Source organism: Pipistrellus kuhlii, unplaced genomic scaffold, assembly GCF_014108245.1.
Source record: "Pipistrellus kuhlii isolate mPipKuh1 unplaced genomic scaffold, mPipKuh1.p scaffold_m20_p_3, whole genome shotgun sequence".
Classification (NCBI taxonomy): Eukaryota; Metazoa; Chordata; class Mammalia; order Chiroptera; family Vespertilionidae; genus Pipistrellus; species Pipistrellus kuhlii.
This window is the reverse complement of record NW_023425529.1, coordinates 26619994-26644023: the sequence shown is the minus strand read 5'-3', so window position 1 is coordinate 26644023 and position 24030 is coordinate 26619994. Positions and strand designations below refer to the sequence as shown.

The window sequence follows — 24030 nt, the reverse complement described above, 5'->3', positions numbered from 1 at the left end:
CTAACTACTGAACACAGACACCAGGGGGGTGAGGGCATGAGTGTGTGTGTGTGTGTGGGGGGGAGACAATTAGGGGTAATACTTAATTCAATAAAGAAAAAAAGTTTGAAATAAAAAGAAAGCTGGACCACAAAAAAAAGAAAAAAAAAAAAAAGAAAAAAAAAAAGAACAATATGCAAGCTGCAAGTTTCTTGGAAAGGAAGTTGAGTCAACAGCTAGTCATTTCTCTTCTTTCTATTTCTTTCTCATGGAACTCTGTACAAGTGCATTTTTTTCTGCTCTAAATATGAAATCTGGAAATAAATTTATGACACTACTTCACAGATGACTAAAATCTATTGACTATTGTTGCTTGTTCTCATTCATATTAATTTGGTTTATTTTTGAAGCCCGGCTCTTTAGTCATTTAAAGGAATGAACCGAGTTTTGTGGGAGAACAGAAGACAGGACCAATGTATTGGTCTGTGAAGGTTAGTGAAGAGTCCATGGAGGAGGTGACAATTAGAGCTGAATTTTGAACTCAGTAATGAGTGTTTACATCATCTCTGGAATGGACAGACAGCCAAATACCTCATCTGTGCCTCTGGAATGATGCAAAAGAACAACCTCCATTACAATTGCTTAATAACTGTTCTAGAAACCACTGTGTTTTAGTTTCACAGTTTTCATTCATTTACATTAAATCCTTACTATTAAGTTGCCTTATGCCTTTAGTTGAGAAAAAAAATATTGTAAAACATTAATATCCCTCTCACAGGATTAAAAAATCAATCAGATTTTAATTGATCCCAAATTAACCTCAACTAGGGTATCATCATTGTCAAGATTTTAATGTCTTTATTGCTGAGCTGAATGTTTATGACTGTCAGCAGTGAATAAATAATGCAAAAATGAATGGTATAAAATAGTGGGATATGAATTTATATTTACTTGAAATATGCATAATTTTACCAATAAGAGTTTTATTTCAATTTTATATTTTATGACTTCTATTATAAAGCTAGAGAAAATCCAGTCCTCTAGACATTCCTTCAATATTTAGTCAATATTAATTTAATAAATACCTATTGAATGATCTACTCCTTATCAGTTACCTTGTGTACTATGCTAGTTCTAGGAATGGAAAAATCTATTAAATGCATTTTCATTGAAATCTGCTTTGGCTATAAATGAATGATCTTCCATCATTTCAACCTGTGTTTTTTTGTTTTGTTTTGTTTTGTTTTGTTTTAATTAGACCTTGATGGTATTTGAGTAAACATGTAAATTGAAAAAATATTATCTAGTGTCTCCTAGGATTATTAAAATTTTAGATGTTTCATGCAAAGCACCTAGTACTTTACCCTATCTGTTGTAAGTAGTTAACACTTCGTGTTATTATTATCACCGTTGTTACTTCTACTTCTATTACCATTACTACTGTTACTACTACTACTAAACAAGAGCTAAGTTGCATATATAATGTTTGAATTTCATGGATTTGGATTCAAAATAATGAGACTCATATGAGAGTGTTGGCATACAAAATACTGCAAAAAATAGAGAACTTGAAGCAATGATTTAAAAAAATGTGCTACCAATTCTGTTACTAATATAAATAGAGTCTTAGAATTCCTTGGGTAATTTGGTAAAAAAAAAAAATTTTCAGCCAAACTAAATAAAATTTTTATCTTGTATGTGATTTTGATCAATAAGATAGGAGGAGATAATCAATTTAATTAGTTACATCTGTTACTTGAGCAGACAGAATCTTTCTTATTCAAGACAAATTATAAATATGAACTCTTCTTTCATCACGGTTATTCTTTCAGTTAAAGTGTTGACCAATCTATTACTAAATAAATTGGATTCTGTAGAAGCCAATTAAAACCAGCTTTATTCTGCCTTATCACTGTATTCCTCCATGCTCAGTTGAGTCTCCTTGAAATATTTTGGGTTGATCCCAAATCCTTCCTCATCATCTTCAAATGTGAGCTAATTATGTTATGTTCTATTTATAGTAAAAAGTATAGTCAAACCTGAACATTAAACATTAAACCTCTCATTCAATTCAAAGTATTCTTTCTCCCACAGCTCAATCTGAGAAATCTTGTGTTCCACACCTTGGTCTTCTACTCTCCCTTCTCCATTCACTATGGAGTCTCTGGGATCTGTGGGGAGTCAAATGGGAATAGGAAATAGAGGTGAAAGATATAAAGACATAGCTTGAATACTAATTGTGCAATCTGGCAGGAGAGCAATTCTTCAAATGTTGATTAGATCCTCCCCCTGGGAACTTGGGCTTCAGTTCCCTGATGACTTTCTCCTAATACCTCCCACACCACCCATGTTATTTTAGGTCCATTTTATTTTTCTTTGCAATTTGCATTAGAGTTTCAAGGCAATTCAGGGCCATGTTCCTTGATCGGAGTCTACATTTGACTCCAGGAAATAAACTTGTACTTCATCATTGGTGAGAGTGTGATACATTCTCTTTAATATTCCAACAAAGATCCAGCCTTTTATAATTAGCTTACTTTTCAGACATGAGTCAGATTCCTAAATCTCTCAAATTTGAGAAGATACAGGAATTGGTACCAATATGGTTCTCCTGATATTCCCTTCCTCCTCTGTCCGTATGTGTTTTCAAGGTGAACGATGACTAAGAATTATCTGATATATTTTGAGTCATTTCTGGGGAAGTTATGCAACAATGATCAAACAAATCTTTTTTATTGTGAAAGGGTATTAACATCCTTTGTTCTCAGAGTTTTAGGACATCAGCCAAGATGGAGACAGCAGGAATTGTCCCTTTTAACATCGGGATTTAGAGATTAATTTATTATATTTATTCCTTTGTTTAAATGTTCATTTGAGGAGAAAGATTATGTCTTATGCAACATTCTACTATTGTAACAAAGAGCATAGTGCCTTGCATATATTATGTTTTCAATAAATATTCACTAGCTAATTCTATAGCTAATAGTAGTTTAACCATTTCTTTATTCTACCAAAATAAAGACAGGTAATTCTTCATTATTAGATTTAGTCTGGTGTGTGGCAGGAAAGAGGTAACATATTCAAAGGTTTGAACTAAGGAAAGATCAATGAAAGAACCAATTCTAGTAGTGGGAAGCCAACAACATTAACATAAAATAATAGAACATTTTAATAAAATTAATATTTTTTTCTTGAACATTAACTTACCAAATGTGGAGAGCGGCTACAGCATTTGGACATATTCAAGCTTGGGACTAATGAGAGGGCATGATCCTCTCCCCACAAAGCCACATTCAACTCCCAGCACAATTATAGCCAAAGGCTATATTTGTAAGCTTGAACCTAGGGTCGGAACCTGTGGTCCCAAGGTGGCTGAGTGCTGTGGGCTTGATAGAGTTCAGGCGCATGTAATTGAGTAGATTCGAAACCCAAAAGAACATTGTAAACATCTTGACCACACCCTTACTTTGCCTCCTGGAATCAGGCTATAAAATAGATTCAGCTTGCAGGCTGTGTCATTGTCTCTCCATCAGAGAGCGCAGTGTCCCACTCAGACCCAGCTTTCTTCTCTTGTCTGTCTTTTCTTAATCCTTCACCATCCCCTCTCAGGCTCATCCATGGCTGTGTGGACTAGGCACAATCAAATACTGAATAACTGCATAAATCAATAAGAATAAGGCAAATAAACCTATTTTTCTTGTTTTCCAAAAGCGAAATATTTCCTGTTGCGCACACTAAACAAGTCAGTGCAAGACTAATGATGATCAATCAGCTGCTAAAATATTTACTGCCAGTATTAGTAGAAAGAAATGGTGTGCCTGCACATAAGGTGCATAAGGGAAATGAATGCAACATGATTATAGTAACCAGTCATTAGCAAACGTTGTAGTTCATTATTAATAATTATGTACAATAGGATATTGTAAAAATTAAGTTATGGAATTTTTATTAAAACATTTCTTACATACCTTTATATGGGCTGGGCCACAAATATATTCATTGTGGGTCACATGGGAGCTGCGGGCCACAAGTTTGACATGCTTGCTGTAGATCCAAGAAGAGAATGTTATCACCGTGACTGCCTTTTATGTGTCTTCTTAAGACATGAAAATCTCTCCATGGAGTTCAAGAGCCAACTCCTAGGCAGTGCTCCCAGACTGCAGGCCATGGAGATAGTGATCAGAGGAACTCTTTGCTCCTGCCTAAGCCTGGCTTCTGGGAGCTCTTCTCTGCATGGCTTAGTCCCCCACACACCCACACTACCCACCCCCAGTCCTTCTCATCCTCTGTCTCTGCTTCTGTGGACTCACAATGCTCCAGCTCTGAAAGGAGCAGCTGGGCCCAGTTGCTCTAGGTCTGAGCTGGTTCTGTAGATCCAAGGAAGATGGGAGGCAGATGGGCGTGGCCCTGTGTGGGTAATGGCAGGCCACTTTCCATGGCTAGTGGAATAGTCAGTCATGGACAAATCTTCCATGCCCTCTTTTTCTCTTCTATAATACTCTCTGAGTCATCTTTTTGTAATCAGTTCAGTATATTCTGTCGAACTAAATCAGGTCTGTGAATGAGCTTTTTCATTGTAATGAAAGGGGTTAAATTTTATCAGCCATGGAATTTCTATCACCTTCTCTTGGATCTCAGAGAACCTAATGGAGGCTCCTAGAGGCAGGTCCTGAGCCTACGGGCTTCAGTCTCCTGGATGGAGAGTGACAAGTGGAGAGGACCCATTCTTTATTTTCCTGTTTGACCACCTAATAACTGCCTGTGATTTTCATATGCCTTTACACTTGACCACATGTAACATCTTCCATCCTGATGATAAGCAAGATCATATGGTCCTCTTAGGCATTTTTGTAGGAGAGACTATTAAGGATCAGAGAATGGGAGTGACTTGTCCAAGGTCCCACACTACCAAAATGTCCTCTGCCATACCAGGGCCCAAGCAACCTAGAGAAGTCACCCAGACTCACACAGGCTTGAGGAAGATAAGGAAACTCTCCACCATCTTTAGCAGGCCATGCTTGTCAATCTTGTCATCAAGGTTTGATGTATTTGTGGAACAGGATGACCAAGTCCATCATGGACTGCTCAACTGGAGTATGACTCATCTTGGTTTTTAAGGAAGCTACCAGAGAGAAAGATAGGGACCTTCATTGTTCTCTCCCCCACCCCCAATCCCCAGGTGAGGATCCCTAAGTCAGGACAATGGGGTGGGAACTGAGCATCCAGTGAAGTGAGGTTCAGGTGGAGCAGAAGGAACTGTATCACACCAGCAGATGGTCACAAGGAGGAGAGTGTGACCAAGACTGGGACCTGAACCCATGCAGGTCAGAGTCCAGAGGAGATGGAGGAGAATACAGAAGACAGAAGCAGAGAGGATAGGGACCAACCACACAGAAAAGGACTGAAGTTTTAATTGGGACTTGAGCCAATTACAGCATTTGGATGACTCCATTCTTCAAGAGCATCAATAGCATCTCTTCTAGTGTCAATGTCAGGGTTATAGTCATGGCATAGTGACCAGAGCGACTATTTGCTCCTGCCTAACCCTAGCCTCTCCAGCCTCTAGAAGCTCTTCTCTGTGTGGCTTATGCCTCCCCAACTCCCCAGCCTCTCCTAGACCTCTCCTTCATCTCTCCACCTCAGTGGGTTCAAGGTGCTCCTGCTGTGAATGGAGAAGCTGCCCTGATGCTCCAGGTCTGGGCCTGGAATGTTGTGCTCTATGGAAGCTAGCAACATCATCAGGCAGGGAAATTCTGGAGGATGAATTAAATCCTGACAGTACTGGTCCTGCCAAATGTCCAGGATGGAGGAGATGGCCCTAGGGAGAGAGATAGGTGAGCAGCCGAGTCTGAGGCCAAGGCTTTCCTTCCACATTGCCTTCCCAGAGCACCACTCAGAGAGTCTGGGGTCTTGTTCTTCCTGCTCTTGCCTATTCAGAAGCCCTACCTATCCCTTGTTCACCTTCAACCTGGCAGTGCTGGCAGAGATGAGTCTGATCACCCAGGAGGGCCTGGCAGAAAAGTTATTTTAACTGAGATCACTTGATCATGAGGTGACCATCTGTCCCCTTCTTCAGAGGAACCTGACATGCTTTCTCATTGTCCCTGCCCCATCCCACAACAATTCCATGAGGACACGGAGTGCAGGTGTCTTCTGTGTTCATGGCACTTATTGGCACATAGTAGGTGCTCCAGGAATATCTGGCCAGTGAGTGAACAAAATAACTTTGTCTCTACCCCTGGCTTCCCAGAGCCCTCCTAACACCTCAAACTTTGGCTCCTGCACCTACGTGCTATCAAATTCACTGGCTTTCCTGTGGGGTTGGTCTCCTCCCACTGGCACTCAACTCCCACAAGGCGGGGAGCACCAGCCAAGCTGCCACTGTGGGAGTTCTATCAGATTAGTGAGCAGGGACCCTGGATTGGGGTGGAGGCAGGGTTGGGACTAGAAGGGGTTGGGTATGGATTTTATGACGAGATGACTCTGCCACTGACCTCCCCAATGCCCTCCCGCACCAGCCAAAACCACATACAAGCTCTTTTATTTCTAGAAGAAGTCCTCAGACCTCTATCCTCTTGCAGAAATCCCATGATGTGTGGGATTCAGGGTTCTTCCAGCACCTTCAAATCAGTCCCCATACTACCCTCATGGCTCTGATCCAAAGCCCACTCACTCTTTTTGCTGGTCAGGAGGTCCACCATCCTCTTCACAATATGGGAAGATGCAGCCACACACAGAGGAGGCCAGGAGGATGTCACATTGACTGTCCTGTGGACACTACCTGCATGTGCAGCTGGTGTGACTGAATCACTCCTGACTAGAAGGAAGCTCTGGAGTGCAGGGTTGGAGTCTGCTTTGTGCCTAGAGACATATCTGTACCAGGTAGGGCTTCTAATTCACAACTCATACCCAGAATATTTGAATATACAATACATATTGTTTATCCTCAAATCTTTTGCAGTTAACTAAAGATCTTGACAGGTGTAATAGATATATTTGGAAGGAACTTTTGCACTGCCTTCCCTTCTAGTTAAAATAAAAGTATTGTGCCTCTTTGTCTCAAGTTGGTTTAGATAAGTACCTGTGGGAAGGCAGCTATCTCAAGAATTACACACAGGAAAGGGGTCCCATACCCCAACCTGTGTCAGCTCATCTCAGCAAGGAGGAAGTATAAATAAGCAATGGCTTTTCCAAGTCAAATAAACTACCTAAATAAACAACTTAACACATGTAAGGCATTAGGTTAGAAAAAGTACTTGATCAGAAGACTAATAAGACATCCGAACATCCATTCTATATTACTATACAGTTGAAAAGTTGTCAAGGAATGGTACATAGTTGTTTGGCAAAAGTATTGCAAAAAAGTATTTTCTGTAATAATTGAGAAGACAAAGTTTCCTTCAGGTACAAGTGAAGAGGAATAGGAAGGTCTCAGGGAAAACAAACACATATTAAAAAAAAAAAAAAACTTAGCCTGGGGCAAGTAAGGTAGAAAAAAATAACTGTTCTTGAAGATGCTCTCTGCAACATAATGTATGGCATCCAGATAGGCATGAGATATGTTCTAATGAATGCTGTATAATAATAATAATAATAATAATGATAATAAAACACTTATTTAAACCTTACCACATGCCAGTCACTTTTATGAATCCTTGCTACTCTAAGTATAGTTCACAGATCTAACATTATCTAGAGCTTGTTAGAAATGCAGAACTTCTATCCTCACTTCAGTCTTACTGAAACAAAATTTACATTTTCACAAGATTCCCTGGTGATTCACATGCACATTGACGTTTCAGAAGGGATGTATCAGAATGTTTTCCTTAGTTAGTCCTCACAGCAACAATAAAGGAAGATACCATTATTATACCCATTTTATAGAGGAGAGAACTGAGGCATGAAGAGGACAAATAAATTGAATTTGCTACACTCTTGCAGTGAGTGAGTAGCAGAGCAGAATTCAAACCCATGAACCCAGAGCCCATGCCCACAGGGGCTACATTATTCAGTTCCCTTGATTGGCTCACAGTGGTCACAAGAAACTCATGAGCCATTGCCAGTTGGGTTTGTCCAAATATTATCCTTCAATAGCATTTACATTTCTTCTTTTGATTTAGGACTAGGGGAAAGTTTCAGAGTATCCACTGAGAACAGAGCTAGCCAGAGTCTGAAATGAGAACTAAATGCCAGCTGCTCTCTAGAACATTCTAAAGGTAATAAATATGCAGCTGATTGTAAATAATAAATGGTGTGACTCTGTTTAATTTCTTCCTAGGTAGTGGGGAAACCCTTAGAGGTGAGTGTGGCTAAAGCAAATGTTTTCTCTTGGGGTCAGGTTGGGCATTGTTCTCTGGGCCCTCTCTTTGCTGTCATTGTCAGGTGCCACAGCAATAATTTTTTTTTTTTTCTTACAGGAGTCAGAATTCTAATGGCAGAGAAGTCTCAGTCTCCCATCTGCACTTGCTTACAATTCAAACTAAGTTCTGCCTTAACGTACTTAATGACGCCTAAATTTAAGTGGCGACCTTCTATTTTAAGGACACTCTGCAAAGTTCTCAATGTCTCTTTTCTTTCCTGGGGCTTAAGCCTTTCCTTTGTGTGTGTCATAGTGTTCTTCTCCAGATCTCTAAAGATTCTCATGATTTGCTCACTGTAGTCATGATGTTATCTATCTTAATTATGGATCTTTGGATAATGAAATGTTTCCATGCTGAAATGTATCTGCAAGGGTTCCCCAAAAGGGTAGAGAATCTGGGAGCAAATGATAATATCTGAGCATCTCAATTTATTGTCCATCTTGCAGCCATAGGACCCTAAAGTTAACTGTTTCCTTGCTGTTTTGCAGACTGCATATGTCTGAAATAACTATCAAGCAAGGAGACAACAATCTTTTAAACAATGTATTGAGATACATTGGCTAAGATTATCAATCTCTCAGGGTCTATTTTACTATCTGTCCTGAAAATGATCTTTTGATGGGAATGAAAATCTACCAAATTAATAACCAAAAGAGAAGGGGACAATCTTATAAGTCGGTATCCTATACAAATCTTAACTTAAAGGCATAGCTTGAAGACAATCAGCTAATTTTATTGTAAGCACATTTCTTTCAACATTGTAAAATAATGCATTGGCAAATTAACATAAATACTGTTTTAGTTCATCACAGAAATAGAATATATTTTATACTGCGTGCTATAGAATGAAGCTAAATATTTAAAGAGTTATATTTTGAGGGCCTGAGAAACATTACATATGTACAGAGGAAGAGGAAAAGACAAGAGGCAAGCTGTACTTACACTGTAGTACAGTGGAAGTGCCCAGAAGTTGGGGGAGACACACTTCGACTCTGTGACAATGTTATTCCTACACTAGAGGCCCAGTGCACAAAATTCGTGCAGGGGGCAGGGGTGTCTCTCAGCCTGGCCTGCATCCTCTCCAATCTGGGACCCTTCAGGGGATGGGACCTAACTCGACAGTCCAACATTCCTCTTAATCTAGGACCACTAGCTTCTAACCATTTGCCTGCCTGCCTGCCTGATTGCCCCTAACCTCCTCTGCCTGCTGGCCTGATCACCCCCAGCTGCCCTCCCCTGCCAGCCTGATTGCCCTGTAACTGCTCTCCCCTGCTGGCATATTCACCTCAACTACCCTCCCCTGCAGGCCTGGTTGTCCCAGCTCCCCTCCCCTGCCAACCTAATCACCCCCAGCTGCCCTCCTCTGCTGGCCTGATCACCCTCTAACTATCCTCCCCTGCCAGACTGATGGCCCTCAGCTGCCCTCCCCTGCAGGCTTGATTTCACCCCTAAGTGCTTGCTCCCCTGCCAGCCTGATCATCCCTAAACTGCCTCTGCCTCAGCCCCCACCACCATGGCTTTTTCTGGAAGGAAGTCGGACATCCAGTCAACCCAGTCTAATTAGCATATTACCCTTTTATTAGCATAGATGTTATTGATGCTTTTGGTGTGCTCTGAGTTCAATCCCCTTCTCTGCTCTGCACCCCAAGAGGCTAACAATCTGCAAACTACAATACAGCTAACACCCACCCATGTGATGGGAGGTGGGAGGGCAGGAAGGATAATGACAAAGTATCTCTTCTCCTTATTGCTGCAGGCTCCCCCAAATAGTAACCTCTGTTCCTAGCTATCCCTGGACACCTCTTTCAACCTCTCTGACTGGCATCTCCTGGGTCCTGTTAATGTCACTGCCTTCTAGTGGATGGTGCAACTTCCCTCTGTTGCTAATTTTAGGTTGTGTTTCTAAACACTGGAGGCTTCTTAGCACTTCTGACACTCCTTTAACTAGTTCCTTGTATCAAATTCACTTGAAGGAGGTCAGCATGTATTCGCAATGAGATCTTATATATACTAAATCTATCTGAATCCCAGTTTCTTCATCTGTAGAATAAATTCAACAATAATATTCTTTGATGTTTTTCCAGTGACTAAGGTAATGTAGATAGCAGAGGTCACCAGCTATGACTCGGCAGACAAATGCAGCCCACTCCTGGTTTTTATATGGAAAATGTTTTTAGAACACAGCCATGCTCATTCATTTACTTCTTTTCCAATGTTGCTTTAATGCTACAATGGCAGCTTTGAGTAGATACTAATCAAGGAGACCAAATGGCTTGCAACTTAAAATATTTATTCTTTAGCCTTTTCAGAAAAATTTTGCTGACCGCTGGCATATAGCACAGTGTCTATCCCATAGTAGATGTTCCATAATTGGTAGTTTTACTTTCCTTTCATATTGTATAGTCATATTTCTAGTTACACATTCATAATTATAATACTGCATAAAAAATTATCCTTGCCCTAGCAAGCTTGGCTCAGTGGATAGAGCTTCAGCCCATGGACTACAGGGTCCTAGATTCAAGTCCAGTCAAGGGCAGGTACCTCTGTTGCAGGCTGGAACCTGGTGCATGTGGGAGGCAGCCAATTGATGTGTCTCTTTCACATCAATGTTTCTCTCTGTCTCTCTTCCTCCCTTCCACTCTAAAAACCAATGGGAAAATATCCTTGGGTGAAGATTAACAACAACAAAAAAGGAATTATCCTTGAAGTGTTATTAAATAATCCATGTAAATTAAAATTCAGAGGGGACATTAGAGGTTATCTATTTTTTTCCTCCTATTTTCTATTGATTCTTGTGCAAGTAGTTCACATACAATAAACAGAAAAGAGTAGCTTAATATGGGTGACCCATGCAATAGGTATAGAAAAACTGACATTATTGACACTAAATCTCAACTAAATAATGAAGTTACACAAAGAAGTATTTTTCAAGTTCTTATTTGAGTATGTGATGTAGTACTCAGACTATATGAAACTGTAAAAAGTATAGTCAATAAAAAATCAGTGGGAGAAAATTGCTCAATCTACTCTCACTTATAAAGCAAAAATGAACTCTGTTTTTGAGAGAACTGCCAGGTTAATTAAGAAGCCTGTCAGTGATTATGCTAAGAACACTGACTCATTTTAAATTTGGCTTGATATTACTGGATATATAGTTGTAACTAATGTCTGTGTGAGAAGTTTAAAATCACATATGTGAGAACTTTGTTATATACTTTGCAGGTAATTTCCACCCAAAAGTTGAGTGTGATCTCATAAATAAAAAATGGTGTATAAATTGAAGGAATTTCACAAGGATATACTTGAAAAACATGGGAAGGTTGTTTAAACACTTATTTTTCTTAATTGTAAAATAAAAATTATATTATCTTTCATAAGGAGAAAATGAATAAAAAATGCAAATGTTTAGCTTAACCCCTAGAACACAGCAGTTACTCAAAAAATTGTAGTTTTCATCTCTGTTTCTTCAGGACACAAATTAGAGCCAGTTTATTCTCATTTAAAACATATTTATCTTGTTCCAATTGATTTATATCATGCATTGTGCTCCAAATATGAAAAAAAATCACTCTTTAAATTTCTTAGAATATTTGATGGATGAAATCCAAAAATCAAAGTATAAGACAATGGGTTGGCATATTATAACAGTAATCTAACTAAGGTTTTTTTGCATAGTTATATATTATATAACATTTTTAAATGAATAAATATCATTATAAAAGATAGGACATCAGTAAAATGAGTGTAAGCTTTGTTTCATTTTTAAGTAGAATAAAATAAAGAGTTATTGTCTTGCATCCATGTTGTTCTTGCCATTAGAGAAATATCATTATTCTAACATGTAAAGGAAATTATAAAATCATTATTTGGGTAGCCTTTATTCATTCCTATTATAATTAATTCAGTTAAATATGTTTCCTACAAAGAAGTTTAATGGTCAAAGATGATGCTCAGTTATTATTAGCACATACATACACTACAGAGACTATAAAATTACTGAAATATTTTAACTCTCAGAACATGAATACCATTTAAAAATGGGGACAGAAAAATAAGATAGCCTTGTTATCAGCCCAGTGAATGACTTCAAATGATGTTCAAAATATGCCAAAACAAGTGGTTTTAAAGATACTCTTGCGTGTGAGAGAAATCCTCACAAGTTAGGAAATCAATATTATGAACATCTAAAACTCAGGGGAAAAATTGTTGAAAGGTTTTCAATTCACATTTACCAGAAAATACTGAAGTTAACCAACACTCTCTCAGAACTATTAAAAATACATCCACATCTTGTTACTTATGACATCTTGCTTGATTGAAGGATCCCTAACTTTGGTCTTATGAACAACTGGCCAGGTAAGAATAACTGGAAAAAAAATTTTTTTGTTTGTTTTAGCTTCTGAAGAATCAATTGGATGATTAAGACAACGACAAACTTACGTTAGTTTGACAATTACATTTTAGGCTACTTGAAAAACTGCTAGGTCACTTAATAATCTGATATTCTGAGTGTCATGAATCTAGAGTTTATTTTAGAAAATTAATGGAAACATGTCTGAATTTGTAAAATCTGATAACCTAACCACCAGAATTTTGCAGCTGGAAGACCACATTTCAGAATGTTTCAGTTCTCAGCACAATAAATGGCAAGTGTATGATCTAGAAAGAAAGGCAGCGACAGCGTATTCAAAAATGTCAGTGCTGCAACTAAAATCAAACACTTAATGTTACAAAGTGCAATTACTTCGTATTGTCCATTACAAGCCCATATGCCCTCTAACCATGTTTTTTAGTTCATCTGAAACTACGTGGGAAGTCTGTGCTCCATTCACCTAATAGTTTGTTTTTCTCCTACCACCAGATTTTATGTGGAAGATGCTTTACTATTTTAGTTATCTAAACACAAGATGAGACACATAGAAGAGCAATACCGTGGAATTTTAATTCCAATAAGTTTGAAAAATTGGCACAGCAATAAGTCAATTTTATAATTCTTCTCTAAAGGAAAAAAAAAAAATTCCACTTCCCAGAGTGAGAGGTATATAGAAATGCTGTTCATCATAATTAAGGCTGTGTAACTAGAAATGTGTAGTATAAACATACTTAGTGCAAAATGTAAATATGGCAACAAAGTGGGTTGGGCACCTGGGTCTCATCTGGATTTCCCTAGAACCGGTTCTGGTACACAGGTAAACACAGGTGTAGATGTTTCAGACATGCAGTATGCTATTCTAAAATTATACACTAAATCATCTTGTAATGGCCACTTTAATTAACAGCTGCACAAGCTTCGAAAATTAACTAGAATGCAATAACTGTTGGCAATAGATGAGGAAGTTTGCATATACACACACATGCATGCATGTGTGTAAAGTGAAAATATATACCTGGAGAGAAAATCTTTGTAGGAAATTATGGTAACAGAGATATGGAAGCAGATAAATCTGAATGGAATTTTAACGATTTTTTTAACGATTAAGTGGGGGAAAACAGAAAAGCAAAGTGGTCCCCTTAACTTTGTTTTCTTACTCAGAGTGGATGCCTGTCTACATTGAAGATGTTTCTTTAAGGGTAAGGGGAGAATGAGTCCCTACTTCTGTCATGGCCTTCTTCCCATGATTCTCTGTGGTGTAGCAGAGCATCCAACTGCGAGTCACAGCCTTTCAGGGAGGCTTTGTTCCAAGGTTCTCAGCACACACATGTTCTCCACAATTAGCTTTCCATGGAGCCCATTGAATCCAGGAATGTTTAACAATTTGAAATGCCACCGCGAGGCAGGACTGGCATTTTTCCCTACTGAGGCTTCCAACCGATTCCATGACACCTAGTTTACCACGCAGGATGTGATCTAGAAAAATCAAGCGAAGGCTATCATTTTGATAATGATCACTGCAGATAAGGGTGATAGAAATTTGGAGAGGATTGGTGTTAAAATTCCACAACAAATGCTGAGAAATGCAAAGAGAACTTAGTGCAACTTTTTGTATGGTAGATGGCATTTAAATAAATAAATATACCTTATGCAAACATTGGCAGGGAGTTGGAGAGAAATGCAGATGAAAATTCCAAAAATATGTTCAAGGAGAATCAGTATCATTTAATGACCCTTCTGTATTCCAGGCCAACCTCCTATCATACCTATTACAGAGTGCACACATCCTTTAGCTAACTCTCAAAAGTTGGCAATTTTAATGGGTTGGTGCTTTCTGTGACCATTGACAGGGGTCAGGGTATAGGGGACCACTGCCCTAAGAATTTGTATGTTTAAAACTCATACCCCAAGACATTCTAGCCTATGAGTTTTACACTAAATTAAAACTCAAACTCTTGCCCTGGTCGGTTTGGCTCAGTGGATAGATCCTCGGCCTGCAGACTGAAGGGTCCCAGATTTGATTCCGGTCAAGGGCATGTACGTTAGTTGTGGGCACATCCCCAGTGGGGAGTGTGCAGGAGGCAGCTGGTCGATGTTTCTAACTCATCCATGTTTCTAACTCTCTACCCCTCTCCCTTCCTTTCTGTAAAAAAATAAATTAAAAAAATATATATATAGACAAACAATCAAACAAAAAACTCAAACTCCTGTGTTTAGTAGACAGTAGTCAGCTCTTATCCTCAGGGTATATGTTCCAAGACCTGCAGTGGATGCCTCAGACCATACCAAAACCTACATATATTATGTATTTCTTATACATACATGCTTATGATAAAGTTTAATTTATAAATTAGGCCTAGTAAGAGATTAACAACTGTAACTAATAATAAAATATATCAATTATACCAACATACTGAAATACAAACTATGTGAATGTGGTCCCTTGTTGCAGGGGACCCCTTGCTGAAGTCCTTGTATAGGCTCAGTACTTACTGATGCAACACATTGTCATTAATCAGAACACATTTTCTGTTCACGTTTTGCACCTACAACTGTAATGCCTTTTTCAAATTAACTAAGCACTTATCACACGCAGTGGCCAGAACTTGTGTAGTTTGAGGTGGATCAGCAACATTGATACACATTTCCTTTTACTTCTATACAATTTCACAGATAGAAAATTCATCCTTAACATAGATTTTAGCAACCGCTGCATATGTTGTGTTTTTTTTTTTTCTTCCTTTATAAACTCAGGAACTTTCATCTTTTCACTTTAAAGGAAGCCCTTTACAGCTTCTCTTTGGCATACCCGAATTGTCAGCATCCCTACCCCTATTTTTGTGCTTCGAGGCCATTAGTAAGTAAATTAAGGGTTACTTGAACACAAGTACTGCAATACCATGACAGTCAATCCGACCACTGAGATGGCTTCTAAGTGACTAATGGGTGTGGCTCAGGTACAGTGTGGAAACGGAACAAAGGGATTATTCACAGCTCAAGACAGAGCTTTATGGCATGAGATTTTAGTACAATACTTAGGACAGTATCCAATTTAAAACTTGTGAATTGCATATCTGGAATTCCCATTTACTATTTTCACTCCATGCTTGACCACGGGTAGCTGGAACCATGGAAAGTGAAACTACAGAGAAGGGGGACAACTGTAAACTGATGAACAAGCTCATTGTTCACCCTTGTAATCCTCTTCAGTTACGTCTGATAGAACTTTGGGGTGTCTCAGATGTATTCAGACATAATGCTCTAATGTTCTCAGGCATTCTCCTGTCTTCTACTGAGAAACTACCTCAGGGTGAGATCCCATCACTTTTCCCTAGGTCAGAGGTGGGCAAACTCATTAGTTAACAGAGCCAAATATCAACAGGACAACGATTGAAATTTCTTTTGAGAGCCACATTTTTTAAACTTAAACTTCTTCTAACGCCACTTTTTCAAAATAGAGTCGCCCAGGCCGTGGTATTTTGTCGAAGAGCCACACTCAGGAGGCCAAAAAGCCACATGTGGCTCTCGAGCCACAGTTTGCCAACCACAGCCTAGGGCAAGGGCTAATACTTCCAATACCGTCAACAGGTATAGAGCCAAATAGCAGCATTTCTTACATCATCGTTGAACTGCCGTCACTCTGTCTTCTACCCAGAACTTTGTGGGGAGAACTTTGTCCCCTGTATACCAGAGAAGTACTGCTTATGACCCTCAAGACTAAAACCTCCTTTAAAAACTAGTAGTTCCTTTGGCTTCAGCCAGCAGTCTCTTTCTCATGGTGCCTGGCAACAGTCCTAGAGGAAGGCCAGGACATTGACGGCTTGCAGTCTTCTTCAGGTGTTGCTCATACATCAAGCTCTATCTCGGGGACCCCTCAGTCCCATGCAAGTCTACTAAAAATAAAAATAAAAAAATTAATGAATCCACAATCCCATTGCCTCATTAAACAGCTATGTTAGAATTCACTTAGCTCATTGGGATCCTGAATTTCTGTATTTCACTAAAGTACATCAGTGATTAGTAGCATAGTCCTTTGGGATTTTTGCTCATTATGCAATCAGATGCCTCCTTCAGCTTTTATTTTTATTTCGCTGTCACTTACTAAAACTAGTTTTTCTTTTGGCTTAATATGTTCCCCCAGCTTCCCCCCATTCCAAAGCTAACATCTCACCACCCCTCACCTTATTGGAAATATAGTCTGTTTCCTGTTAAAACAATATGATAGTTATTATTTGTTTACTTATTTTTTAATATTTTTATTGATTTCAAGAGAAAGCAGGAGTGGAGGAGATAGAAACATCAGTGATGAAAGGAAATCATTGATCCCCTGCCTCCTGCATGCCCCACACTGGGGATTGAGCCCACAATCTTGGCAAGTGCCCTGACCATCGAACCGTGATCTCTGGTTCAACCACTGAGCATGCTATCTGGGCTGGTAGTAATTTTTCACTCAACCAAATGGCCAGTGGCTCATAAAACAAAATTCCACTGAAAAGTAACAATCTGCTTTGTAGTCATCCCTTCATCAATGAGGGGTGCTGTGGTCTTTGGAAAGTTACCCAATTTTCCCCTGATTTGATTCTATAAAATACTAATTGTAAGAGGCATTAAGTTATGATGTCATAGGAAATTGTGAGTGATACTCCAGAAAAATATTTTGAAAGATGTTATAAAATCTGTGATAATACCTTAAATAATTTTAGTTTTTTAAAAATATATTTTTATTGATTTTCTACAGAGAGAGAGGAAGGGAGAGGGATAGAGAGCCAAAAAACATGGATGAGAGAGAAACATCGATCGGCTGCCTCCTGCACATCCCCCATTGGGGATGTGCCAGCAACCAAGGTACATGCCCTTAACCAGAATCGAACCTAGGACCCTTCAGTTAACAGGTCAATGCTCTATCCACTGAGCCAAACTGGCTTCAGCTAATTTTAAATTTTAATAATTTAAATTAAATGAATTTAAACTGAAGATGTCTCAACCCACCCAATGGTTTCATCACAAAAGATGGTTTGACTTTGGATGGGGGGCACATGGTGCAATATACAGATGTTGTACCATAGCAATGTACACCTGAAACATGTATAATCATATTAACAAATATCACCCCAATAAGTTTAACAAAAAATTAATTTTTTGTTTTGAAAATTAGTTTTAATTTTCCTTTTGTGGAGTTTGTCAACATTTGTTTGTGAACAGATAAATCTTATGAAACCCGTAGACCATAATAAAAAAACAAAACATTTGCAGTAGGTTGGTATTGAAACCTGCTGTTCTCATTCCCAGTTTTTCTTATTTAGTGCAAATGTTCAACTGTTTAGCAGCTCAGATAACTTAATCAATGAAGCCCTTATTTTTGGCATTCTCACATTCCAAATTAATATTACATTATATTTTTTTGGGGAAAGCCCCCCACCAGTACCATCTGTGAATTGAATGGTGTCATTACATGAAAGTACTGCAATTAGAACAATAGGGTAAAATTAATGCCAATGTTAAGTACAGATGTGCCAAATATGATGGGTAGTTGATACACAATTCAAATTGATAACCACGTGCAATGTGGAAAGTGTCCAGGCATAACCCGAGATCCAGTTGGCCAATGGCTGTCATGAATGCCTCACAGAGAACATATTTAAAAGAGATTTGTTTGGCAGTAATAAAAAGTTAGTTTCCAAAGACTGTGGTCTCTCCTAGGTTATTCATGCAAAGCTTTTATTATTTCCGGGTAAAAAATGAGCCCAAAGAAGATCATCCAAATGGGACATAACATTCCATAATCACAGAACAAAATTCCCATTTTGTTCACTTCAGGAACACAACATCCGGTATTAGCATTACATGGCAGGCAGGTGATATGGCATTATTAGTGTAATGGTGCTGCTCTTTCATTGTTGTAGCTGCAACAAGCTAATAGATTTAGCATGCATTGGGGATTTCTTAGTATATAGGTTAACGGGATAATGTATTTTATTAGTTTCACCATTTGAAAACGTATGATCACGGGCTAGCGTTCCTTTCAGTTAGGGTCTTCTAATGATTGGTATGAATGTAAAAGCTGAAAATATGGTTTTATTCAGGCAATCATTAGCAGTTTAATCTTTGTCATTTCATGTTGATTTCATTTCATGTCAAAATATGGTTCAAGGTGTGAAAAGTATTGATGTGTGGTGGTGGCTCTCTATCAGCGCTTAACTAAAAATGATAAATAGCATTTTTGTGTTAAAATAAATTTGATACTAAACCCAGAAACTTTTAGCAACAATTTAAAAATAAACAATGGTGTTTTTTTTGTGAATAGGCACAATTAACCTAGAAGCCTCATAGCAGCAGCCCTTATCTAATCAAATACATTTCCAAAATCAGACAATATTTATATGGCAAGGGTATCAGTTGCTAGGTGGACAATTACATTGAGATATCATATCTAATGTGTTTCTGTTAATGAAGACTATCTTGAACAGAGGTAATGATGATATTTTTTTTCTACAAAACAAAACAAAAAAATAGCCCCCAAATTATGGCATACCCAGGTTCTTTACTGAATTGCCACATTTCTGAATTCTTTTCTTTCATTATTGCTTACTTTTTTTAGTCTTAATCAGGATTTTGAATAGAAAATGGAGCATAAAATGATGTAAATATAGGGCACCACATGGCATTAATTCTCATCTCTTTTCATCACTAATTGTTACTAATCCCAAAATTTTCCAAAAATCACTTTACAAGTAATAGTAGAGTATATTATGACTTATAGCTCTTAATATTGTCCCTGTCAAATTCTATTATCTAAATATAGAAAAACATAAGTATATACTTACTTAGAACATAGGATATTCAAGCTGTTGTAGATGCAACAATGTTGACTAGAACTGCTCTCACCGTAATGATTATCACCCTATAAGAGATATCAAATAACTGTAGCAGAGCAAAAATAAAGCAAATTATATAAAAGGGGTTGAAAGGGTTTGATGTGAGAGAAGTCAGAATCCAATGCCTAGTAGAGGGGACATTTTTGGCTGAGTAGATGGAGAACTCCAGGTAGAATAAACCTAGAAACAATGTTAGGAATCAAGACTCATTTGTCCATTCAATAAGTTAAGAGATGAGGGCAGCTTGGACTAGAATGACTGAGGTGAGGATCTGACTCAGGAAACACTAAGGCTTAAGAATTAGTTGATTATTAGGAAGTTGGGTATGAGAAAAGAGAAAGAGTGAAGGTTAATTATGACTATAAGTAATTTAATGGGGATGAAACACAGGGAACAAATATTATGATGGAAATAAAAAAATCAGAAATAGGATTTGTTTCAGTTTTGTAGGTGCTTGAATACCTTGACTAACCTCTTTTAGCTTAAACCCAAAAGGAGACTCACAGTTTGGGTTACTGCGGAAGACTGTAGAAATGACTTAAGGATGCCCGGCCAGAATGGCTTATTGGTTGAGAATCAACCTATGAACAAGGAGTTCATGGGTTCCATTTCTGGTCAGGGCATATGCCCGAGCTGCAGGCTGGATCCCCAGTGTGGGGGTGCAGGAAGCAGCCAATCAATGATTCTCTCTCATCATTGGTGTTTCTGTCTCTCTCTCCCTCTTTCAAATCGATAAAAAATATATATTAAAAACAATAATAAAATGCAGTGGTAGTAAATTGTTATTTTTAAAAAAATGACCTTAAGGACAGGACACAAGCAATGTAATATATTCTTCTCTATCTCCTCTCTTTGACATTTTTGGGGCTTAATTGAAGAGCTTGTCAATAAGGCAGAAAGCCTTGAGCTTACAGCCTGGTGTTATTGTGACCAAGGTGAAAAGAAGTAGCTTTCCTCAGATTCTATTTTTAAAATTCAGAAAAGGACACTAAGCGGTCACATGATTATATTTGGACCATTTATTATAAACCACTGTGAATTAAATCTTTTTTAAAAAAATATATTTTATTTATTTTGTACAGAGAGGAAGGGAGAGAGATAGAGAGCTAGAAACATCGATGAGATGAGAGAGAGTCATCGATCAGCTGCCTCTTGCACACCCCCCACTGGGGATATGCCCGCAACCAAGGTACATGCCCTTGACCGGAATCGAACCCAGGTCCCTTCAGTCCCCAAGCCGACGCTCCATCCATTGAGCCAAACCGGTTTTGGCTGTGAATTAAATCTTTATCACTCTGGTCATTTGGCAGCCTACATCCCTCTCCAGAAGCACCTACTTTGAATTTTCTAAGAAAGGGGAATGGAGAGAGGGGCAGGCAAAATGTTACTAATTAAATGAGACTTAAATCTGAAATATCTTATATCCTATCTAATAAAGAAGGAATATGCTAATTGACTACCATGCCCTCACAAAGATGGTGGTGCCCATAGCCAATAAGAAGGGAATATGTTAATTCACTGCCACTCCCTCAAAGATGGCAGTGCCCACAGCCACAAAATGGAGGCTACCAGTCCCCCAGTTCCCGTAGCCCCCAGCTGCCCAGGGCCAACCCAAAGTGCGTGCAAGCCTCTGATGTCAGCTGCCCAGCCAAAGCCCCAAGCAGAGGCAAGCATCAGATGTTGGCTGCCCAGCTGCCCAGGGCTACTGGAGGCTCAGGTAACTAGGGCCAGCTAAGGCTTGTGCTGCCAGCAGTGGCAGCAGCAGAGATGTGATGGGGGTGTCTGATTGCCAGGTTGCCTTCCACGCCTGAAGACTCCCAGACTGTGAGAGGGGGCAGGCTGGGCTGAGGGACCCCCCTCCAGTGCATGAATTTTCATGCACTGGGCTTCTAGTAGGTAAATAAACATATATTGTAATATATAAACACATTATATATACGTTAAATATATATTGTCGTATGTCCTTTTATATTATATGTATTACATATAAAGTATATATATAATATAATTAAATCTGAAATATATATGTAAATAAATATATATTAATATATCATATAGATATATGTAGTCTAAACAAAGTTTATATGTATAAATATATATATGTCTATTACTACTTTTTCTCTTTTCTATCTGGTAGGTTGCATTTTCACTAATTTACTTGAAGAAATTGTTCTAGAAATTCTTTTTTCTTTCCTATATCATCCATTTTCCACTCTCTATGGGATCTTTGTCATCAGCATACATATATACGATTTATTTTTCCTTCTTAAAAATAAAAAATTTCTCTTTATCCCATATTCCTCATCTCCTCCCCTTTAGAATGAAATTTCTTAAAAATAATTATCTTTACTCTGACTTCAATTTCTCTGATTCTATTCTGTCTGAAGCTCATTGCACTCAGGCTCCTGTCCTCTACCATGTCACTAATATCACACGAATCCATTTCACCAGTGACCTCATACTGACAAATTCAGTGACCAATTCTTAGATATCATCTTATTTGACTTATCAGCGATACTCACTATGTCTGATCTCTCTCTCTCTCTTCTTCTACTTCTTAATTTTTTTCATGGTTTATTCTATTTTCTTATAATCTTCCCTCAGTTTCATTTGATAGGATCCTGCTTATCATTGATTATTTACTCTTAGGGAGCCAAATGGCTCCAACTTTGGTCCACTTACTCTTGTCTACTTATCCATAATCTCAAGTCTCATGACTAACTTCACTGCTGACAACCTAACATTAATATGTTGAGCTGTTCTCTCTTATCTAAATTCCAGACACATCTTTCACACTGCCTACTCAATACCTCTAGATAGATGTACAGAATATCTTAAAATAATATGGATATTTAAACTTCTTAATCTTCCATCCCCAAACCTACTAACCCACTGTTGTAGGCTCAATTGTGTCCCCTTTTCCAATTCATATGTGAAAGATCTAACCTCCAGTACCTCAGAGCATGATTATATTTGGAGACATGGTCTTTAAAGAGGAAAATGAGGTAAAATGAAGTCATAGGGGTGGGCCCTAATCCAATATCTAACTGGTTTGCTTATAAAACCAGGAGATTGAGATTACACAGGGAAATAGAAGACATGCAAAGAGGAAAGACTATGTAAACACATAGAATGCGGCCATCTAAAAGCCAAGCAGAGAAGCCTCAGAAGAAAATAAAACCGCTGATATCTTCATATCAGAACTATGAGAAAATAAATTTCTGTTGTTTAAGGCACCCACCCTGTGATACTTTGTTATGGCAGCCCTAACAAACTGATACACCGCATTCTTCCCCAAGTCAATTGAAGACATCTCCGTTCTTTTGCCCATGCCAAACACTGGAGTTTTCCTGGACTCTTTTTCTTTTTTCTTCTTCCCACATTCTATGTTCTGTCCATCGAGAGTTTCTGTTGTCTCTAAATTTAAAATAGAATCTGGCTACTTTAAAAAAGTTATTTTTCAATTACAGTCTGCATTCAATGTTATTTTGCATTCAACGTTATTTTGTATTAGTTTCAGGTGTACTGTATAGGGGTTAGACAATCATATACTTTACAAAGTGTTCTCCCAGATATTTTCAGTACCCACCTGGCACCATACATAGTTATTACAATACTAGAGGCCCGTTGCATGAAATTCATGCACTTGGGGGGTTTGTGCCTCAGCCCAGCCTTCACCCTCTCCAATCTGGGACCCCACAGGGATCTGGCCTAAACCGGCAGTCAGACATCCCTCTCACAATCCAGGACTGCTGGCTCCCAACCACTCATCTACCTGCCAGCCTGATCATCCACTCACCACCCCACTACCAACCTGATTAATGCCTAACTATTCCCCTGCCGTCCAGATTGCCCCCAAGTGCCCTCCCTTGCTAGCCATTTTGTGGCAGCCATCATTGACCACATTGGGGGGGGGGGGTCGACACAACTTGTGCGAGGACATGAGGGTCAATTTGAATATTGCCTTCTTCTTTATTATAAAGGATTATTGACTATATTCCCTTTGCTGGTTTTTCATACCCATGACTATTTTGTAACTGCCAACCTGTACTTCTCAATCCCTTTGCCCTTTTCACTTGGTCTTCCAATCCCCCTCCGCTTTAGCATCCACCAGTGTGATCTCAGCATCTGTGAGAAATCTGACTACTTCTCACCAGTTCTTGTACTTCCAGTTTGGTCCAGATCACCGTCATCTCTTGCCCTGATTACTGCAGTGGCCTGTTAAGTGGTTACCCCACTTTTATCCTTGTCCCCACACAGCCTATTCTTCACACTATTCTTCAGACCTCAGCTGGACAGATGCTTTAAAAAGTAAGTCAAAATATGTCAATTCTCTGCTCAAAGTCCTGCATTGGCTCCCCATTTCACTCAGACCAAAAATAAAAATCCTTACATTTGCTTTCAAGTTCCTAGAATATCTCTGGCCACCATCCATGACATTCCT

The 24030-nt window shown here is 38.6% G+C and overlaps 1 long non-coding RNA gene across 3 annotated transcripts in view; it reads right to left on the bottom strand.

Annotated features, from left to right (window-relative positions):
- The window catches only part of LOC118730643, a 35386-nt gene extending 14577 nt beyond the window's left edge, over positions 1–20809 (bottom strand). Inside the window, exons 1-3 of one of the 3 annotated variants that reach the window (XR_004991544.1) lie at positions 20772–20809; positions 5498–5505; positions 4972–5101 (exon numbers count right to left, since the gene is read on the bottom strand). This is a non-coding gene — a long non-coding RNA (uncharacterized LOC118730643). Of the gene's footprint in view, positions 1–4971; positions 5102–5260; positions 5285–5497; positions 5506–10454; positions 10458–13616; positions 13632–20771 lie in introns of those variants that run through there. The other 2 variants (XR_004991546.1, XR_004991547.1) reach the window with 2 other exon arrangements.
- Positions 20810–24030: the final 3221 nt, after the last annotated feature.